The sequence below is a fragment of the Lasioglossum baleicum genome, chromosome 3 (assembly GCF_051020765.1).
Source record: "Lasioglossum baleicum chromosome 3, iyLasBale1, whole genome shotgun sequence".
In the NCBI taxonomy this organism is placed as follows: Eukaryota; Metazoa; Arthropoda; class Insecta; order Hymenoptera; family Halictidae; genus Lasioglossum; species Lasioglossum baleicum.
In genome coordinates, this window is record NC_134931.1 from 16,459,198 (window position 1) to 16,481,089 (window position 21,892).

The 21,892-nt window shown below is 40.4% G+C and overlaps 1 protein-coding gene across 3 annotated transcripts in view; it reads left to right on the forward strand.

Moving 5' to 3' along the window:
- Nucleotides 1-21,892, forward strand: part of LOC143222009 (irregular chiasm C-roughest protein) — a 299,381-nt gene that overhangs the window by 67,455 nt on the left and 210,034 nt on the right. The gene's annotated exons all lie outside the window — the stretch shown is intronic.

A 21,892-nucleotide genomic window follows, 5' to 3' on the forward strand; every position in this document is an offset into this window, starting at 1 on the left:
GCCACGGACGCCATTTTTGCAAAAGAAAATGTTGCTTCAAATGATCTCAGGAACCTCCCTTATCCGGATGATGAAGGAATTTTGAGACATCCAGTATATAATTTTTGTCTATTCATTACAGAAGTAAATATCATGGGAGTTATATCATATTTGGCATCATTTTCATTAGAAAAATGTCACGAATATATTAGTCAAAGTCCCATAAAAAATAATGAAAAATGTAGGAGTTTCGTTATTGCATTAGTTTTTGACCCCTTTATACCTCGCGGTATTAGGGATAGTTCTGGGACAATTAAAAGCCAGACATTTGGGACATTTATCAAGAAAACACTGTACTGTTAGAGAGTGAAAGAAAAATGTAAATATGTGTTTGCTTCTTATATGGGTTCTTGTATGTGTTTGGTTCTTCCTTTATTTATTTAATTGCCTTATTTTTTAGTTAAAACACAAACATAAGTTCCACAAATATAAATTACAACAATGTTCTGAGAGCTATATTTAATATAATTAGTAAACAAAGTTGTTTAAAATAAGTAGCAGACGAGAAACTGTCCTTTTTTCAAACAAAACACTTCAAATAGTAAGAAGTCGTTGGCAACAAAATTGAAAAACAATTCCGAGTGCACAGGGTTAATTCGAGTCAATTCCCCTGATCTGGCGATTCTGGCCTGTTGTCGGTGAAATCTGTGCCGTGAAATCTATGGCGATTTCCATGGGATCCCTGCATTTGAGGGTTACTCCGGTGGAAAAAATTTGTACTGAAAATCTCCGTATCGCGTGGGATCATTGGCGAGAACTAAAATCCTCAATCCACGATGGAGGAAAGGGGTACGACGCGGCTCATAAGTTCGAACTAATTTTTAATGCTCTCCCTGGAGGATAAGAGGCGGGCGTCTTGGCAACGGTGCTCTCGCACGAGTTTCTGGGAACTGCGGTCGTGTCTGGCATGATTTATTCAGACAGGCGAGCATACACGAATAAATAGTTCAGCGAGAATTCGCGACGGCGACTCCTGTGCAAATAAAGAGCATCGGAATTTCATAAACGGGCGGGTCAATTCGGGCTCGAATAATGTTTACCATGGTTATGATCGACCCGGATGCGATGCTGTCGGATATTTTCGAAATAAATTTTTATAAATAGTAAATACACAGGATCGCGATGAACAACGCGATTGCAAGAACAACATAGAAAAAGGATCAGTACATGGGAAATAAGTGGAATGTTTCGAATGAAAATTCTATTCTAATTTTCCACTTGTTTCGCAGTACATACCTCATAAAATCGAGTTTGAATTTCAGCCAGGCGCGTACGCTATTCGATAGAGCTGTTTAGCGTCTCGATGTATTGTAAACACGAGGACGGGCGCAACCATTTTTTTCACGTCGATTTACTCGGATATGAGACTTCATGTGATAAAACGCTACTGTGCATCTTCGTTAACATCCTGTGTGTTTTGCACGCTTTTAGTCGGAAGTTTGAAAATATTTTTTGATTCAAGGGGAGTAATCGTTATTAATCGGACGTGGAACGAACAGTTGTTCTAACTTTATTGTTGTTATATTAAAAGTACAATTGATTGGCACATTAGAGTGGTTATTTCAGAGATGATGAGAAAATTCGTACATTTATTGTTTGTGTACTGCATTTATTTTCATTGCCTTAAGCGGTCCGTGTGTCATAATATTTCTAAAATATATTTCGAAATATAATATTTCTCGTGCATATATTGTCGCACGGGTTTCATCAAACGGTATTAATAGTTCGTATGTGTAAACAGAGTATTTCGCGTTATTAAATTCTATCTAAATATAAATATTATACTTCTCCGGACGGACAAAATAATAGCACATATTAAACGCGTTCGCATGCAAAATATTGAAACGAACAGATGTACTATGATGTAGTGTTCAGAATTATTGCACATTACGAAATGATCAATATTAAATGTTAAAACTCGGTGAATCGTGCTAAAACTTATTGAAAAATATTGCTTGTGGAAAAAGATATGAAAACCAAACAAGAAGTATTACGATTAAAAACAAATATTTGAAATGTGTAACGTTCTTTATGAAGATGTGTGTAAATAATGGCAATCCGGTAAATATTTTCCATCGAGGAAAATTAAGTCGTATATGTGCCGATAAAATGTAGTTTAATTTGGATACGTTTCGTAAATGGAAGTAATTATTTCCACGATCTATGAACAGTAGGAAGAATTTTGCGTTAACGAATGGGAGGTAGAAGCACTATGATATGAGTCAGTATACATAGGTTATCATGTACGAAACGTTACATGAATATTAAAAAGTTTGTACGAACACATATAAGTATGTATTACCGGGTTAAATGTTGCGTTTCAGCATGGTAATGCTGCAAGTCATACTGCACAAGTAGTAAAGATACATATTTGATAAGGGAGAAAGATCTAGATCGCGTCGTTTGGCAGTGTCCAAAATATGAAAATGTACGCGATACACTCCTATCAGCTCTTCTCCGTTGCAAGTACTGTCTCCCGACTTCTATAAAATGCTTCTTACGTAGCCCAGATATTAAAGGTCTATCAATTATCCTCGATTTTATTAAGCGACGTGCAATTAAAAATCTAGTCTCATTAAATTAACCAAGTAGAAGCTACATAAACTGGTTGTAAGTTAAGTTGAATTAAAAGGTGCTATTATGTATTATTAAGAGAGTTATTATGTAATATGTTCATATGTTCATGTATTGTACATGCTACATAAACCATACTTGGTTTAAAGCATTAAATAAATAATTAAATTAAATTATTTGATAAGGGAGTGAGGTTATACTGTGATCAGAACGATTATCTGTACATAACCCACTACTGTACCATTTTCTTTACGGTTACAGCGATTAGAACGAATTTATCCCCAAAAATATCACAGAGATGAGGAAAGAAAATTTATACTTTTCGTATGATTACATTTACTTGAATGCTTAAATATTCAATACAGAAGAATAACATTTTATTTCGTCTGAAAAGCATTATGGCAAAAATGAATAAGTGCAATCTGAAGCAGTAGAGAGATTAGATATATTTAAGAATGTTAATATGTTACTGTCAGGTTATTAAAGTCATTGACTAAAGAAAGAAATCTCTACTTGGATCCTCTTGCTCGTAATTGAAGCAAACAATTTTGATTTTGCGGAAAGATCCGCAGTCTAGTCGTAACATTCATATTTGTTAGACTTTGTTTAAAAGCTTTATCACGAGTCTGGGTTAGGTAATGCAAAGTATTACAATGAGCTTGCAACAGCGATTTATAAACATGGACGAAGATTTCGAAGTATAAATTAGTCGGAGGACAATATAAATTAGTTGAAAATTTTATGAAAGTCGTTGTTGATAAACGAAAGTAGACTCTATTAGATAGAATTATATATACTTTTGTTTGCAATTCTTCAAATTCTACGTATGTAGAAATACATATATTTTACACATATCTGCGTATGGAAGTGCTTTATGCTTCGTTTTTCTGTCTGCACTTTCGTCGGTTGTAAACATTTTAAAATTCGATAGAGGTTTGTAAGAGTGATGTATGATTGGTTTCCCCCCTCCAAATTACTGTAAAATACAGTGAGCATGGAAACAGTAAAGCCTGCAAGGCTCGTTGTAGTATTTACATTTTATTATTACTAATTGACACGCGAAGTCGCTAATTAACACAAAAATAATTGAAGCAACGTCGGTATCATTGTTACGATCGCCATAGAAAACCATTGAGAAATCCTATCGGCGCCGAACGGCGACACCGTGCATGTACGTGCATATCGATTGCACGGCCAGTGAAACTCGAGCTGCACATTGAAGAGAACTCTCTCAGCATCGGCTCTAGGAGATACTAAATTCCATTACGTGTTTATCGGAAAAAAGCGGACGTAACCGACGTGGAACGCGGTCTGCCATGGTGGGCAGAGTACGTTCGGAAAAGCCGCGGATCCGGCCGTGTCTTCGTTTTTCCCTCGCGTCCGGTGCAGTCCCATTATCAACGCAATTTTCAACGGAGATTGCTGAGTCCAGGGAAAATAGGAAAGATTAGGAAGTTCGCGAGGGCGCATGGGAAACAAACCAGTTTACTGGAGAAGATTGGGTCGGCGCTTTTTGTGGCTATTAGAAAATTGGAGGCTACTACATCAATCACACATTTCATATAAATACGAATTCTTTAAATTTCTCATTTTCTATTCCAGTTTTTTTTTCCAAAAAAGAGAGAGACCCCTTCTATAAAGTGGGTATAAAAGGTATTCGTACGCCCTTTAAAATAGGATAACTTTTTTATAATTGTACCAAACGACCTGAGTTTTTATAATCAATTAGAAGAGCATTGGTTTACGAAATGATATGAAAAAAAGATTTTCTGAAAATTATAATTTACAAGGTTACATGCAAAAATAACAAAGCTTTTAAAGCTCGCGTCACATTTCGTCAATGTGTGCGGCACCGCTCTCGAGGAGCGCGCTGCGATGGGTCAAAAATGACTCCGGCGCGATCTTCGGAGGGTTAATAGAAAACCGCTCCAAACTATATTCCCGTACCCCTGGGTTACACGTACTACACTTTGGGAAACACTGTTTTGTTCTACAATATGTCATGCAGATTATACAGTACAATTTATACACGCTCGCACATGTATTCGTGCGCTTTTGATACAAGAATTTAGTGTAGAAAAAGTTGCATATATACAGGGTGTGCCACGTAACACTTTGCACGATTTTTCAATTAAGTACTTGCCACAATCTTACAAGAAAATATTTTAAATAAAAGTTGACCAGTTTTCGATTGGCTATACATTGCAATAAAAAAAGTTCGAAAATTTTCATTTTTATTACTGCCAAGGCCACCTTCATTTTTTTAAATGGTACTTTAAGGTCATCCGAAGGTCATGGTATACTAGGTCGTTAAATTTGTCTTGATATGGGCTATAATACTGTTAAGTCAGAAATACCACGTGCCATTTAAAAAAATGAAGGTGGCCTTGGCAATACTAAAACAAAAAACAATTTCAAACTTTTTTTATTGCAATGTATAGCTAATCGAAAACTGATCAACTTTTGTTGAAAATATTCTTTAGTCAGATTATCACAAGTACTTGAAAAATCGTGTAAAGCGTTACGTGGTACACCCTGTATAGTTTCTGTCCGTCCTTATAATTTTTACTCCTCAACTATTTTTCTCTCTGGGCTTTCACCACACTCTTTGCATGGCAATTTACTCTATTTGTTATCATCAAACATTTGAATTTTTGCGCGAACGCGAAATATAGTGTTCAAATACTTTTCGGATCCACTGTATATTATTTATGCGTAGTTAATGTTTCAGTTGAATTGCAATAAACTGGATTCCAATTTATTTTCTTTCTCCATATGTTTAATAGATTGGAAGTAATATAAATGCATAGAATAAAAAAATTAGTCCTGCATGATAAAAATAATAAAACGTAAGAAAACAAATTTTCTGAAAAGCTCGTTGAACATCGCGAAATCACAGTGGAAATGAAAATGAAAACTCTAAAGTGGAGGTAATAATTTACTGAACAGCGTTCCGAAGCTCTGGAAGTTATCGTTGCGTAATTAATAAAACAGGAAAAGTTCTCGACAAGCCGAAACTTGGTAAATAAGAGATTACCCGGAAACCGTAATAATTGGAATATCCTCGCGAAGGGTAATTCGATTTCAACTGAACCCGAAACGCGATTCGAGCTGAAAAATCAGTACCCGCCACTTGAAATCGATCGAACGAGCAGCATTTGCAGAACGGTTTAGTCACGAATGCGCTTCGCAATCGCGGCGCATCACGGAAACACTTAAAATGGGATCGATAGATTCAACATTCGTCCGCGCCTCTTGTCGTGGTCGCAAAACCGTGAATATAGATTTCCGTGTCAATTTTAACTACTGAAAAAACCGTTACGATTTTTCCGCGTTCCATGACATCGAATAATATCGAGGGGGTAGTTTCCCATCGGCGATGGATGCGGCAACGTTCACTCGAGACTACGTGACTTGTGGATTCGCTCCAACTAATTCTAACTTGTGAAAGAAGTCATTGATACCCCCTCTGTCCTATAATAATAATAGCAGTTGATGAATTTAACTTGTCCCATAATAATAGTAGCAAAAGAAACTAGATTACATTAAACAATAAATGAAAAATACTACTCCTAATTTTTATTACGAGTGTTCAGATAGTTCCTGGATTTTTCAATAATTTCGTTACTGCGTTTTAAACTTGTAGGTAGGATCCCTTGGCTGCGAAGCTTTGCTTTCCCTATATGCGTGAGCTTAAAATTATTGGAGCCATCGTTCTTCATTGCTTCCAGCATAACTTGCTTTTTGTCATCTTACTTTTACAATGGCTTGATATTCAACTGAAATAAAACAATCGATTTCGATCAGCGGATGAAATTAGAAAAATAATTATAATTCGTAATAATTAGGTTAACCTAAAAATTGAAAGATGTGTCAAAAGTTTAGACACCAAAACAAATGGCAGTTGTCCTGATTATGATTGAAGGCTTCGCAATTTTGCGCTACAACATAACTTACAGCTGCATTCGCCAATAATTGAAGAGGTGGATGGATAAAGGTGTGAAGTAACAAATTGTTTGTTTTCTGTAAAAGAGTTTTTAGAGAGCTATATTGTCCTTTTGTGATGAATGAAGATAATAACACAAATCAATTACAAATATATATATTTATATTGTTATGGTTAATCTCTGATACAAAAAAACATAATAATTATCTTCATTCATCAAAAAAGGACAACATATTTTGTTAAAAATATCTTTTACAGAAAACAAACTTGATACCTTTATCCATCCACCCCTTCAATTCCCGTTTAAATATTCACTTGCCACTATTATTATGGGACAGAGGGAGTATTGCTTTCGATTGAAACACCCGAAAGACTGTCTGCGATATATGATGTAACAATTCGTGTGGAAAAATTTCTTATTAACTTTACGCAACATTAAATTACAATCATGTCCTTTTACACGACTGGATTGAACGTCCCGTTGACAATAAGCAGAGGCGGCTTTATGCTACAATTCTTAATCAATTTATCTAAACTAGGCCACTTAAATGGTTCGTCGATCCGAGAAATTCAGCATCATTCGCTGACAGTGAGTGAAACCGTTCCATGACATTGAATATTATCGATGGGGTAGCTTCCCACCGGTGTGATGGATGCGGCAACGTTCACACGAGATTACGCGGCTTGTGGATTCGCTCCGGCTAATTCGGAAATGGTGGACGACGAGGATCGCGCTTATTTTTCACTTTCGGACCTCAGGGAAGAAAGTTTGTAACTTAACGCGAACCCCTTAGACGCTCCTTACTTAAATGCACGCGGGAACTGTGTACAATCAGTTGAGCTCGTCTCACAACTTTGAAAATATGGAACGCGCATAGAGGCGCGGCACAATTAAAACTCGATGGACCATGTTCACCGTGTTTTACGTATTCATTCCAATTAGAAACCTCGCGTTTTCGTAGAAATTTTAGGGGCTCGTCATAAAGTTGTTATTTCGTACAGTTGTACCTCGTTTCGAAATCTCGAGTTCGAAATCATTTGGGAGCGAGCTTGGCCCTTTCGGGAGAAACGTGGACTGATGCTCCACCTCCTATACATTTCAGATTAACACGTGTAATACAAAGCCAGGAAATATGAAGTTGCTTTTCATTTTTCATTTTGAAACTGAGTCACTGCAGCGTCCGTAACGAGCAGGAAAACGCACTTTCAGTTATTAAGAGCGCCGAGCATTCGTGCATTAGTTCGTGCCGCTGGGAATAGATGGCTCAGAATGTTGATTTAATCTTTGCCAGGCGGGGATGTAGGGTCTAAACGGACCCGCGTCTGCAAGCAGGCAAACGTCGCACACGCGCTTTGGCTTTTTAAGAAGCTATAATATGAATTGCTAGAACATAATTTCAGTTGGTGGTCAGTATTCATTTTAGCAGCATGCAGATACACTACCGACCAAATGCATAAAATCCGCTGTCTAATTATTTGACAGTATAGAGTGAAATAGAAATTTGATTTCTTTCTTAACATGTTTAGCGAGTCGAAAATAATATAACAATGTTCTTAAATTCGTCTAATGTTTTCACTGTATCGAATTGCACTTACTCATTTGTTCTGTAAGTGCATAAAATCCGCCTTCAAATCGTGAATATTCCAAGTTAAAAAATGGTTCGAACGCAACCAGCAAATGTAACGAATTATAGAATAATCGTCGTGCGTCAGTGTGCTGTCCGAAACAGTAAAGTTTCGTCCCCTTCGACCTACGATGCTACAACGAACCATCGTCGTGTCTGTATTTAATCGCTTTATCGAACAGTCGATTGGTTCTCGGGTTTAAGTAAAGCGGGTCCGTCAGTGATCAGACATCTCCATTAATCAGAAACCCCGATCACGCACGGAGTGTAACCCCTTCTTACTCTAAGCCTTACACTCGACCGGGAATCAGCGCACACCCACCGCCGCAGCTGACTTTACCACCAGCCCGCCGCGCCGCGCCGATCCGGAGAGTTCCGCGACCGTTTTCCGTGAAAGTTTCCCGCGTACGTTTACGGACGTTGAACGATAGAGCTTACAGCCGCCGATAGCGATACGGCGCAACCGCGGTAAATACGATAATAGACAATGTCGATGGAGGCAAGCTGCGCCGCAACCGAGCCATAAATTTCGCCAAGTTAGTGGCAGTTAAGAATTTATGCTCGCGCTGGATGCGCACTCCGGCCTGACCCGGTACAAGCGATCGCGAGGAAACTGTAAAACTTGAAAAAAACCGACTCGGTGGCGTGAGCTAGCCGAGAAAACGCTGCCCGTCCTCAATCGGTTCCTAAACAAATAAATCAGCTTGGAACAATATGGAGCATTTCTCCGTTCACCTCTTTCTCCTGTTGAATTTTTCAACTAGTAGCCCCGAAAATTTTTGTAACAATTTATTATGAAGAGAACGCGAGGGGTATACGGTAATTCAATATCTCAATGAAAACCACCATTTCACATTTCAATGTGAATAATCCTGCTGTATTTCGCAGGTATTATTCGAGCAAAAATTAATAATAACTGTAAGTGAAATGCTGAAATAAATTGAATTCCAATAAAATTGAAATACGGGTTGAATCCAATAATTTTGCGAGAGAAAATAATAATCAGAGACGAGGAGGAATAAAACTTGCAACATAAAATAATAATTTCAGGGATACTGAAAGTGCTAATTTCTTCAAAGAGGAAACGATGATACTTTTATAATTGATTAGATAGTTTATTCGCTTTAATAACAAAAAATAAAACGGAGAATACAGAAGAATTTAATTTACATAATACTTCGAAATTTTCAACCAACTGAAACAAGCTAAGGGGATACAATCAAATTGGCCACCGACAAGAAAATATTTCTTTGACCAGGCAAATCTGCACGCAAAATTCTTCTGCAGTCGAGGGAAACGTGAATGAAGACATTTGGTGAGAAGTCACGCAGCGGAGGCAACTTGGAAGCACGTGGTAAGACTGGAAACAATGAATGGCAATTTGAGGATTGTGTCCAGCGTTCCCTAAATTGGTATCTGGCCGGAAAAATTGAGGGCATTCTGTCCAGCAAGAAATTAAGCTGGTCTTGTCCCGATTTATCAAGCACAAGAGGGACGCTTGGTAGGTGTAAAAGGAAAAGCTCGATATCTCGGCTTAATTAAAAGCCGAGCGCACAAAAAGCGCCGCAAAAGCCTCGACAAAGCTCCGGTCCTGCTTTGAGCGTCGTCGTCCAGCGGGCGCAACACGTACACACTGGCATCACTGGCCAATCGACCGAAATTCTTCGGCCACGTCAAGGTCGACGACATTGCAGCCCCTTTTAATCGTGCACGCGTGCGCTGCGCCACGCCACGCCACGCCAAGTCAAGCCCTACCGGGCCACACCATGGCATGCCACGCGAAGCCACGCCACTGCGAGAGTCGATGGCCCGGTGCTGCGACCGGTCGGTCACGCGTACTTCGCGCGTCGCCCAAATGGCCTCTTGAATTAAGCAGCAGGGAGATGCGCCGGGACCGGTCTGCAACGAGTTTACCAGGGCTTATGCATACATTTAACCCGGTCCGGTCTCTGATTTGCAAGCGACCCGTTGCACGATCAGCCTTTCCCCTCCGAACAAGGACACTCCCATCGAATGTATCAGAAGCCGTTCGATTATACCGACGACGCGGCGCGACGCAGAGAGCGGGCCGTTTTCGCTCAACTCGCCGCTGAACAAGTGGAACGTGACACGGCAAGACGCCATCGCGCCGCGTCGCTGAGAAACCGACGATTTCGCTCTCGACACCGAATTCGAGCAATCACTCGTGAAATGAACGTTCCATCTGGGGCACTCCGCGCCACTACCGGCGGAATTGTCGAATTCCGGGGTTAGATTAATTGGTATTAGTTCTCGCGCGAGACGGGTTTATTTTGTGATGTGTTGGCTGTTTTCATGAATAATTCATCGAGAATCATTTCAATTGAGAATCATGACGTGGTTCGAGTAGACTATATTTTTCTACTCTTTCGACGAGAAGAGAGTTTAGCTAAAAATACTTGCCCATGACGTTTCAGATTGGCCCAATAGTTTCTTTCGAAATATGTATAGTTAATTTGTTGAATAACACGAGCCTGTGCAAACAACGTGATCATCTCGTTAAGGTTTTGTTACTTCTTACACAACATTTTACATAGCCATTGATTTTCTTAGAAAGCTAGGTTGAACGTTTTTAATCCGAAAGGAACTTTTGAGACGACCTAAAACGACACGAACACCTCCGCTCAAAAATACCTGGACACTTATCATACTGCGGATCTTTGTGCGAAATGCAAATATTCTGCATCGATTGTAGTAGTTAAATAAAAATTAATTTCACCCAATAGTCTTTTTACGTTGAAAACCGCGTAACAATATTCTTAGATTTTTATATTTTTCGCGCTGCTTTATATTTCACCCAGTTAATTTCTCCATAAATGCATACAAATCCGCAGGTTACTTATCATTTTCGTGAAATTTGTGATTATGGCTAAACGATATTTATATGCACTGTTAAATCTTGTTGCATATACTCTATGTTATTCTAATAGTACCAAATTTTACAATCTAATCCGGTCGGTGTAATACCACATTATATTCTAGTGCATATAGACGGTTCATAAGTCTACTTTCATTTCACGATAAATTTAAGCTTCTTTTCGAGATTAATACAAATATTTAAAGTGCAGTAGTGAAGTAGAGAGAAGTGAAGTGTAATGGAAAAATTAATAGCCAGGATGTCACAAAAAGAAGATATAATTATTATTTATTATTGGTGTGAGATATCTAATGCAATTATTGTTAAAATATCTTCTATAATACTGTATAAACTAGATAGTATAGAATTTAATCGTATCCATTGAAAACTGCATATTTGTTTCAGACAGATGTAACAATGAAGAGTCCACTTAATTTTGATCGGAGGTTTATATCATTGCAGTTGCTAGCGTTTTTGTTTATTTAACTGTTACGAGACATTTTGGATCGTTCGATTTCTTCAGATAAAATCCACTCGCGTATGCATCCGAATAAAACGTACTTCTGAATTTTAAGTGAGCCAGTGGGCAGACTGCGGACTTTTATGCAAATTTTAATATTCATGGATAATTTTATTGAAACCGGGATAAGAGAGAAATTAAATTTGCCGATTAAAAGATTTCCGATTACAGACTAAAATAAAAAATCCTCTAAAACTATGTTATTAAAAACTTGTTCTTGTCAAATATTCGAATCCCATGACATAACAGGAATTCACAGTTAAATAATGACATTCGATTACATTTTATCTCTCGCTCTCAACGTTACCAATTAATTTCAAATTGATATTACATTCCCACTGGAATACCTGTAAAAGTTCTATGTTTGTAACGGTTCTAGTGAAAGAATTCGTTGATATTAAATATCGATTTAAACACCCGGAAGACTGTTTGCGATTTACGATGCAATATGTCGTGTAGTTAAATTTTTCATTAACTTTCTGCAACATTAAATTACGACCAAGTCCTTCTACACGACTGGATTGAACGCCTCATTGATACCAAACAGAGTCGTCTTTATGCTTCAATTCTTAATCAATTTACCTATACTTGGCTATTTAAATGGTCCATCGACCCGCGAAATTCAGCATCATTTGCTGACAGTGAGTGAAACCGGAAAGGCGAATATTCAGTTTCACCGATGAGACCGATTCGTTAGTAGAATCGGAAGATTAGAGTCAGCCCGTTCAGATCTCGTTCCGACTGTCCAGGGACGTCCTTACGGTGGTGCACAATCGACGCCGCGACGCGACGGAGCCGTCGTGATATCCAATCTGAGCTGTACACTTTTTTCTATGACCGTAGCCGGTGCCCCTTTCACCTCTTTCCATTGAATCGTTTCGTAGTGAAATTAGCAATGTCCCACCCTCATTTTTCCGCTGTTTTTTTCCATTCTGTGTCCATCTTTTCAACGGGGTATTCTTTTTCGCCCCGATGGTCCCTTTTTTTCCGGTGCCTTTGTTCGAACCGGGGACAAAAGGAGAATGTAATTTCTCCTGCTTGCGTTATTCCTACGACCCTCTGGGCTCTCGGGTCGGAAAGAGACCACTGATCTCGCTCGCCGTTGCCCTCGGTTCTACGTTGTTTTACTTGGTCCACCCCCCGCGGCCCGATTTCTCCTCATTCCTTGCCACTCAACGAGGACGATTGTTGTCCCTGTTTTTATTAGCGTGCTCGACGCCGTTGTCGATGACAGGACTCGCGGAATCACTGGCGCCGAACGCGTCGTATTACCCTGTGAGAGTTTTATCTCGAGCGTAGCTGCCTTCATTCTTGCCACAAACAGAGTCTTCTCCTTCGATCTCTCCCCTCGCCCCCGCCGGCTCTCGTGTCCTCATTCGGGCCATGGATTTTCCTGTAACGGCGAGGCAAAATGTTAAAGCGCGTGCCAGCCCGATGCGAAACACTCTCGTGAAAATCCTGCCTCCGGCCAGACAGACTTTGCCCGCTTCAGTACTAGTTACTGTGTAAGCGACTCGTTTGTCCCGCGTCCAACGGGGGCGGGGAAAAATGCGGACTCGAGCCTTGGTAAATGCGCGTGCAGAAAAATCAACCGAGAATAACACGTATCTTCCACTTGTCTGAAAGGTACGCCGGGAGCTGGACAGACAAATCGTTCGTCGAAAACACGCACGGCACCGTTTCTTCTTTTCGCTCCGACGCCGTTTGTCTTGGTCCGCTGAAAGCCTTGAAAGGGGAAGCTCGCCGCTCCGCTGTGAAGAACGAGCGCGTTCCACCGTGCGGATCGATCCTGCACCAGAGATTCCTGGACTAATCGGCGCGTTGCGATTGTTTAAAACATTGCAACGCTCGAGTAGCTCTACAAGTTACTGGCCACGGGGTAGAAAAATGGCTGACGGAATGGCGCAACGCCTAACAGGAAACCCCCGCCTTTCTGCTTAACCGATTCTGATCCGATTGATCTCACTGATTCAGTCAATAACAAAAAAAATATACGTCATGTCCCATTTACTTGTCATCCGTCCACAGATGACAATTTCAGTTAATGATGGATACACACTCGACGGAAGGTGTGGCTACTAAGCACGAGCAGTGACGCAGCTGTTACACACCAATTGGATTGCTTCATTTAGTCCACCCTTTGTCATAATTGTGCACAATAACGTCGCCGACTAAAGTTTCGCAACTCCTATCTCGCCCATTCAGATAGTAACGGCACGAACAAGCGCACGCTTAGAAGTGAGAAACGCGAAGATCTAAAGCCGTAAAAGAGCAAGAGCAGTGGAATTAAGTGAGTGAAGCTTGTAAAGAGGATCCAATCGAATGGCGATCGCCAGTCAATGGGATTTGGCACTGCTTTATTTGTGTATTGGTGTGCCGGGGAAAGTGGATCTTTTAGAGCAGAGGTCCTAAACCTTTTTTTTTTTTTGACGTGAATACGTCTTTTTTGCTTCCACAGTGGGAGGCAATTCAGAAAACTGATGATAACAAAATCGGGGGATACGGTTTGGCATTGCAGCTACATATCTATCATCCACATCGAACATTTTTTTACACCACTCGATACTTAAAGGATCAAAGAATTCGTTACGTTGAGTGGAGACTGTGACACATCGCGCGCGACGGAGGGGGATGCGTCGTCGCCATTTTAAGGTCGTTTCGCCGCGTCACATACTTTCTGTTTGGTATACATTTTGACTCGGAGAAGCTACGACGATCGTTTGGGTTTCAGTCTACAGTTCTCATCAAGATCTATCGATTGCGTACACAAAACATTAGTGTGGAATAGTAATGGTGAATATACAGAGTCATCCGTTTTTAAACGGCCAAACATTAACCAGCTGTAGAGGACCCCAAATGGAACAACTTTTACCCCTATCACTTTTTTTGTTTCGGCCTTGATTTCCAGATAATTGCAAAAAAAACCATCATTTTTTGAGTTTACATAAAATTAAATATCTCAGGACTCCAATGATGAATGTTGATGGTTTTTCCTTTGTTTAGTTGAAAATAAGTAGGGGCATCTTTTTTATTGAATAAACTTTTTTGTATGACCTTCGGATCATAGTTTTTTTGGCGTGGGGCACACCGTGGAGCCTGAAAGAAATAAGTTGGAAAGTGGCGGTTATTTTAAACTAAACAAAGGAAAAACCATCAAGATTCATCATTGGAGTCCTGAGATATTCAATTTTATGTAAACTCAAAAATGATGGTTTTTTGCAATTATCTGGAAATCAAGGCCGAAACAAAAAAAAAGTGATAGGGGTAAAAGTTGTTACATTTGGGGTCCTCTACAGCTGGTTAACGTTTGGCCGTTTAAAAACGGATGACCCTGTATATGGTGTTAAAGTTAAAAATTAAGAAAACTTAATACAATGTCGGCCTATACTCGTCAAAAAGCCAAATCAAAATATAGAAATCGTATACGGTCGGAAGGGGCTTCTCGAGAGCAATCCAGTGATACCCATAAAACACCATAAAACATGGAGATCTTCTTACTGTTCAAGAATGATTATGACATACATATAATACGCTCAAAGAAAATATTACCCGTTAACGTACACGTATTCACGTAAAACACACGGCCGTGCCCCGACTCAGCCACAGCCCGATTGTTTTGTTTAAGGGCGGTGGGGAAAAATGCATATACGCATGCCCCGCCCCTCCCTATAGATGACAGTCGGGGGGAAGTGTGGGTTTCGCTTACGCAATACCCATTAAAAAACCCCACCGCCCCAGGGCTCGCATCCGATTCACCTGCTAAAATATAAGGAATAAGGGTAGTCGCGGACCCACTATCCGTATTACTCCCGACTATCCTTATGTCTCAACCTGTCTGAACCACGCATGTTCTTATCAATAAGTGGTGGCAAACCTGTGGCTCGCGGGCCGCTTGTGGCCCGTGCCACCACTTTATCCGCTGCGGGGGTCGATCTCTTCGATACGAAGTGACGAGATTCTTCTGTCTGTTGATTTCCTCATTTAACTGGTAAAGAAAGATGCATAGATGCATACTTTCCTTGGTGAGGGAAGCGGCAAGCTGGGAGAGCAGCTTTTGCGGTTGAAAAGAAGTGTTACCTCTGTTTTAGACAGTGTCGCCAGATCGAGGAAATCGAGGGGAATACAGTTTACTCTCTCTCTCTGTCTCTCTGATGACCAGATTAATACGTGACCAGTCTACGAACTTAGTGGGAGATGTTGGAGTATGCTCATGGGGTGCTGGAATGGGATAGTGGAAGGGAAAAAGGAGGAGAGGAAAAATCGATCAGTTTTGGTCGATTTTGGCGACACTGTTTTAGAACTGTGCTTGATGACTTGAACTGAACTTGATAAATCTGTGTTTAATGAATTCAACTAAGAGCAATTGGTCCCGTATAGATAGGTATGTAGATGTGCTCGGCTTGGGATTTGAAAGTTATGAAGTGACACAGTGACTTACTGTTTCATGGCATTTCGTTACTCTGGCCAGTAATGAAGTTACGAAATTCAATGGTCAAGCTTGACCGACCGTGCATGACTCGACCGGTTGATTACACAAAGGGAATAGTTCAACTTCAAAGAATGTCGAACTGCGTTACATTCAGCAGAACTATGCTCTGGACATTTTGCGACTTCCATTTGGTTCTGTTGCCGTCGTGTTTCATTCGAACGCGAATTTTTCCACGGAACGATGTTCGAATGAAGTTCGCGTCGGGCCGCAATATGAAAGTTCTTAATTTATTGCCGGTTAGAACAACACGGCCGCCTAAAAATATCAGTTCATCCCGTCTTCTTTACAGAAGCTCGTAATAACGTCGTCGAGAACCTAGTGTTTGCATAAAACATGAGTCCTGGAACTCAAACAATTTCGCAGACTCTAAATATTGAACTCCGACGCGAGAAGCTCTGCTATCGCTGGAATCTAGCCGAACTATACTTAGAAAAGAGTTGATAAAAAGAAGAAGAAAAACAGAGAAAAACATGGAGTACGAGCTCGAGCATCGGCGAGTAGGTCAAAGAATAAAGAAGACTTTGGCTCTGTGTTTTATCGGTATCAAGGTTCTCGTGATTCGCCACTCGAAACGAGGCAACAAAGTGAAAAAAAATCTCGACGTAGCGGAAATCGAGCGAGTCGGATGCCTTTCTTACGATACGAAAAGTGGGCGTCTTTGCGCGCAGGCAGCGCGGACTCTCTCTCTCTCTCTGATCCCCGCATTTGTCTGCGGAGAAGTTCCGTAGCGGCTACCAAGGGAAAAAAACTTCACCGTGCTCATCCTTCACTGACACTTGGCGATTTTCGAAAACGCGAGGCTCAAAGGGCCTGACTGCATCCCCGCCCCTGGTAGCTCTTCTCTAACGTGGCGCCAGGAATGTCGTTTTCCCAACAGAAAAATCTTTCTCGGTTCAGTTTTAATTTTATTCGCCCGGCCAAGCGGTCAAAGTCGAGCTTAGAAGTCGAAGAAACAAGCTGAAACTAATCGATCGAGCCGAGTGTCGATCAATCAACACGGGGCGAGATATTCCTTTAAAGTATCCTCTTCTCGCGCGACCTACCCCGCTTTAGCTACCCGGCAAAGATCCACCAACTTCCAGCATCTGCCTCGGGAACTATGTTCGGCCAGCTGCGCGCTTTTCCGCGTTTAATGGCTGTCGTAAACCACTTTACAACGGCCTCGTTGGGATCCGATTCTCCTCCGTGAGAGCACGTCATCGCGCCGAGCTGTTTTTTCAGATGACGTGCCGCCCCATCGGATAACGACGCCAATTATATCATTCCGTCGATGGAAATATTGTTATCGGACCAAGTTGAAGTCCCGGGAGACTTCAAACACATCAATTCCGTGGCCGAAACTTTCTCGAGTGTCAGCAAGCTAATGAGGGACATCGGGAACTTATAGAGCATAATAGTGTACCTAGGAGTTAGACGGAACGTTGATGAAGCAGTAGAAATATATCGGTTACATGCGAACTTCAGTTCCGTCGAAGTGATCTCGGAACATCGAAGACGAAACTCCGTGAAGCTCTGAACTAAACAGAGAAAACAGCACGTCAGATATATTCAAGATGAAAAGTGAATACGCTAATCGATAGGTTTATTTATACATACCAAAGAATTGTAATATTTTTTCTGCATGTGCGCTGTTTTTCATTACTAATTTTACCCTCCAATTTAAACTTTCTTTTTTCTCGATGAAATTCTGAACAATGAAGAATGTATAATCACTAGACTGCGGATCTTTATGCAAAATAAAAATGGTGGCTGCATCGATTGCAAGAAATAGAAACTAAATTGAATATTATTTCTTCCCTCAATGATTTTAATAGAGGAGAAATCATATATTGACATCTTCAATTTTTTAAATTTATCAACAATTTTTAATTTCATCTCCTCAATTTTGCTATAAATGCATAAAGATCCGCAGTAATAAATAGTAGTACGAGGGGTTAGAGGTTACAACGAGTTTGAAACAACACAGAATTATAAGAGTTCAAAGGTCGACAATTTTTCGGTTGTAATTTAGTAACCTTATTCTTTGGACTTGTGTACAGTAAATCCTCTATAAACGCATAAAAGCTGTAGCAGATAAACGCACAAAAAATAATATCCCTCCACATTAATAATCTGATCACGGCTCGAGTATATCGGTGTGAACCACAGTTCAAAGGACCGTGCGTCCTCACAATGTAACACCAATATTTAATCTTTTTTATTATCACTTATTTTCTTATGAAACTTTCATTAATGTATTCATCGCATTTTTCTGATTAAAAAAAGACCAAACACGATATAATTTCAACTGTACATTTAGTGGTTTAATCGACGATGAACGTTTCGGGCACAAGGAAGGACGGCGTATGGGAAAGAGAAAGAGACGCGGAGAATCGCAGTCGCCGCCACCGTTGAAAGGCCCGCGCGTGGTCTCTCTTTACACGCGCTGTCCTTCTCTACGTTCGGCTCGGCCTTTGAAGCTTAAAAAAATAGCTAGCTACCCGTCTCAGATAAACGCATACAAATCCCCCGAGACGTATGCGTTTATGCTGACAATACTGTATTAGCTTATAAATGATCTCGATCAGCCGCAAAGATTATCGTATGAATATTGCATCGATATTTCCAAGTTAGTAACTTCCCGAGTGAGAAGATCATCAAATAATCATCAGCGGATGAAGTGTTAAACACCTTGAAGTTGGAAAATTCTCGGGTATTAAATAAAGACAGTATTCTCGGGCCGTAGTTCGGCCGATATTTACGCGTCAGAGGCTGTGCCTGTACATCTTAATCCCCTTTCGGTCACCGATTGCGCTCGACACGATCGTTTTTCAAGCAGCAGCAGTCGGTGGAACGCATCGATTTGCCGCAGAGCGGAACAGTGTTGGTCGGACACGGTTTGCCGAGCGCGAGAACAAATATCCGTGGTGGTTTCGAGCACTCGGAAGCCGATTCGTCGGAAAGCTGCAGCGCGGCAAAGGAGTCGCCGAAAAGAACTCGCACTTGAATTATAGAGCGACTCCTGGCGAACTTAAAGTAGAATAGCATGACGAGATGGCTCGCATGAAACCTTAATGGGAATTATATGAACGAGGACGGGACTCAACGGGACGCGCCAATTATAATTATCGCTCGCATTTTCAGTCGCGCAAAATTCATACGATCCTATCTCGTCGATGCCTCCGCCTCTTCTATCATCGTCGAGCTCACGCGACTCGATCCGCTGATTTAATTAGGTTGTTGCGTATGTTTGATTTTGAACAGTAATATTTTTCTAAACGAAGTTACTGATCAAAGCAAACACCATTGTAATCCTATTCTGTCGATGAATTTCATGTTTCTTGATCGAATTATGGTGAAAATTGATATTTCTCTGTCATTCATGTTCTGTATTTTGTAGTCCTCTTCATCATCAACGAATAGTATACACCACATTTTGAGCAAAAATCACACAATGCGTCAATATGTCATTTTTCGACACATACAATCTTGGCCCAACATTTCTTCTCATTTCTCGATAATGCAAAGATGGGGTTTTTCAGTAGTCAAAAGCGCTGGATTTTCACCATTTTTGTTGTGTCGAATATCGATCCTTTTTTAATAATGGCAGACTGTCTACCATCGAACTGTGATAATGGCTTGACTCTCAAAGCACAGCAGCAGAAATGGCGCCACATTTAAATTTTCCGTTCTTGTTGTGACACCCTTTAAAAGAAACACACGACAGTCGCATTGATCTACGTTAAAATAAAGTTTGATTTAAAATAAAATTAGACATGTAGATTGAAATTGAAGATACGCCTTAACATTGCACCTCAAGTATTACGGAGTAAACCTGTGGACTGTAATAGCATTTCTTGATCAAAACGTATTATGAGATTTGCATTCTAAAATCGACCATTTCATATGCAACAACCTAATGTAACCGACTGCATCGCCAATGTGGGATTGGCATAATTTTACGTTCATTATCTCTGGTAACTCGACTCCATCGAGAGGCAATGAGCCCTCGGCCGAAAGTCGTCGTTTCGAGACGCGTCTGACGCGTCTCAGCGTCGAGGGCGCGAATTAAAACTGTTTTTCCTGTTTTCATTTAGCAGACACGCGAATTAACCAGAACTTTACCCGTAACAGCGTTGCCGTTGCCGGCCGACGAGAGGGCGAGAATCCTCCGTGCACCGCGTCGTTTATGTTCGCATTGAAGCCACGGCCCCAACCCCCACTAGAAAGGGAACATCGCGTCGTCGTCGGGAGCCGTTGATGAAAGCACGCGCTGATTCTCGGGAAAAGATTCGACGGACCGTGATGTTCGTTCCTGTATGAACGGCGGATGATCGCGGACTACCAAGGAACAAATACACCCCCAGTGTACACGAATTTACGGGCCAATTAGAAGTGAAGCAACTCCCGCTTCGTTCGAGCTTTTCGCTAAATTCGCGAGCTACCGGCTCCTGTGCGTAGGCGCGATTTATATTTACGCGCCAACCTTCGTCTACGATACGGTAGAACCTCGCTCGTTGCACGAAACGGGACCGGAAACGCGTGCGAAAGTCGAGGTTGCGCGACGAAAGCGGTAACCAATCGTAGCGATTCGTAGTGTCGATCTTCTTTTCTTTCAAACCCCATCATGCAATCTTACTTATGCCTGTGTTTTCCAACGTGGGACCCACGCCCCCACAGCGGGGCAATTGGATTGTTAAGGAGGCAATTCAACAATTTCCTAGTGATTTCTTCCTAAAATCCATCATTTAACCCTTCGCACTCGAATAGTGACTCTGAGGCGCCACTAAAAATTGCTGCAGCGCTATTTACAATATTAAATATGTTAGTATCTAATCAATTACTAAACATTCAGGTATTGCATGAGGTATTATACCAATTTCATATCCATAAAATTACAAAAATCATAGGGAATTTCCATTCCCTATGAGTATTTCCCTACTCTAGCTAGGAAGAAATGTTTAATTTTCTAGTTAAAATAGCTCTGAGGGAAAAGGCTAAGTTTCTTTAGTGAACAAATCAATTTTTGAATATTCAAAATTCTGTATATGTTACATAGGGGGCATAAGAATTTTAGAAAGGCTTAGGTGGTGCATGGCACAGAAAAGTTTGGGAAACACTGACTTAAGCCATACGGGCGAAAAGTCCAAACTTTTATTTTGTCCAAAATTAATGAAACTTTTTTCTCAAGTTTCTGAGTATATATAGTTTCATTTTTTGTTACAAACAGTAGCCTTTAGTAACAAATAGATGCTCTGAAAGTACTATTAACAATTAACAATTTGTTCCAATTCTTCATGTTAAGTGTTTATCCACTTTAATCACAGTTACTAAAAGGTATTGTTTCATTTTAATTTTACTATTGTTTCATTTGTCCTCGAACGCATTGTATGTATTATATATTGGAAATTCTACGATACGGAAAAATAACTCTGCATTCGTCCTACATCATCAATCATCCGGGGATTGACATAGTCGTGTTCTCATTTTCTAAAAGATGGTTTTGTATCGTCGGAATCAGGACGTCGGATAAATGAACTATTTCCCTTGTATTCTGGTTACAAGCTTTGGCTTCAGTGATCGACTCTGAGTAGTGTCTATGGTTAATTAATTTCCACATTCTGATATTTCTTATAAGCATATCTATGTCTGTATAATTCAACTGAAAAACTTGCCAAAAAAATATAAAAATTATTTTATAATCAAGACGATAATTCAACTAATTATTAGTCAGTCAGATATTTTCGCATGCAACCTTGTAAATTGTAATTTTTGGAAAATCTCTTTTGCGCATCATTTAGTAAACCAATGCTTCTAATTGCCTTTTTGATTTAAAAATAAGTTA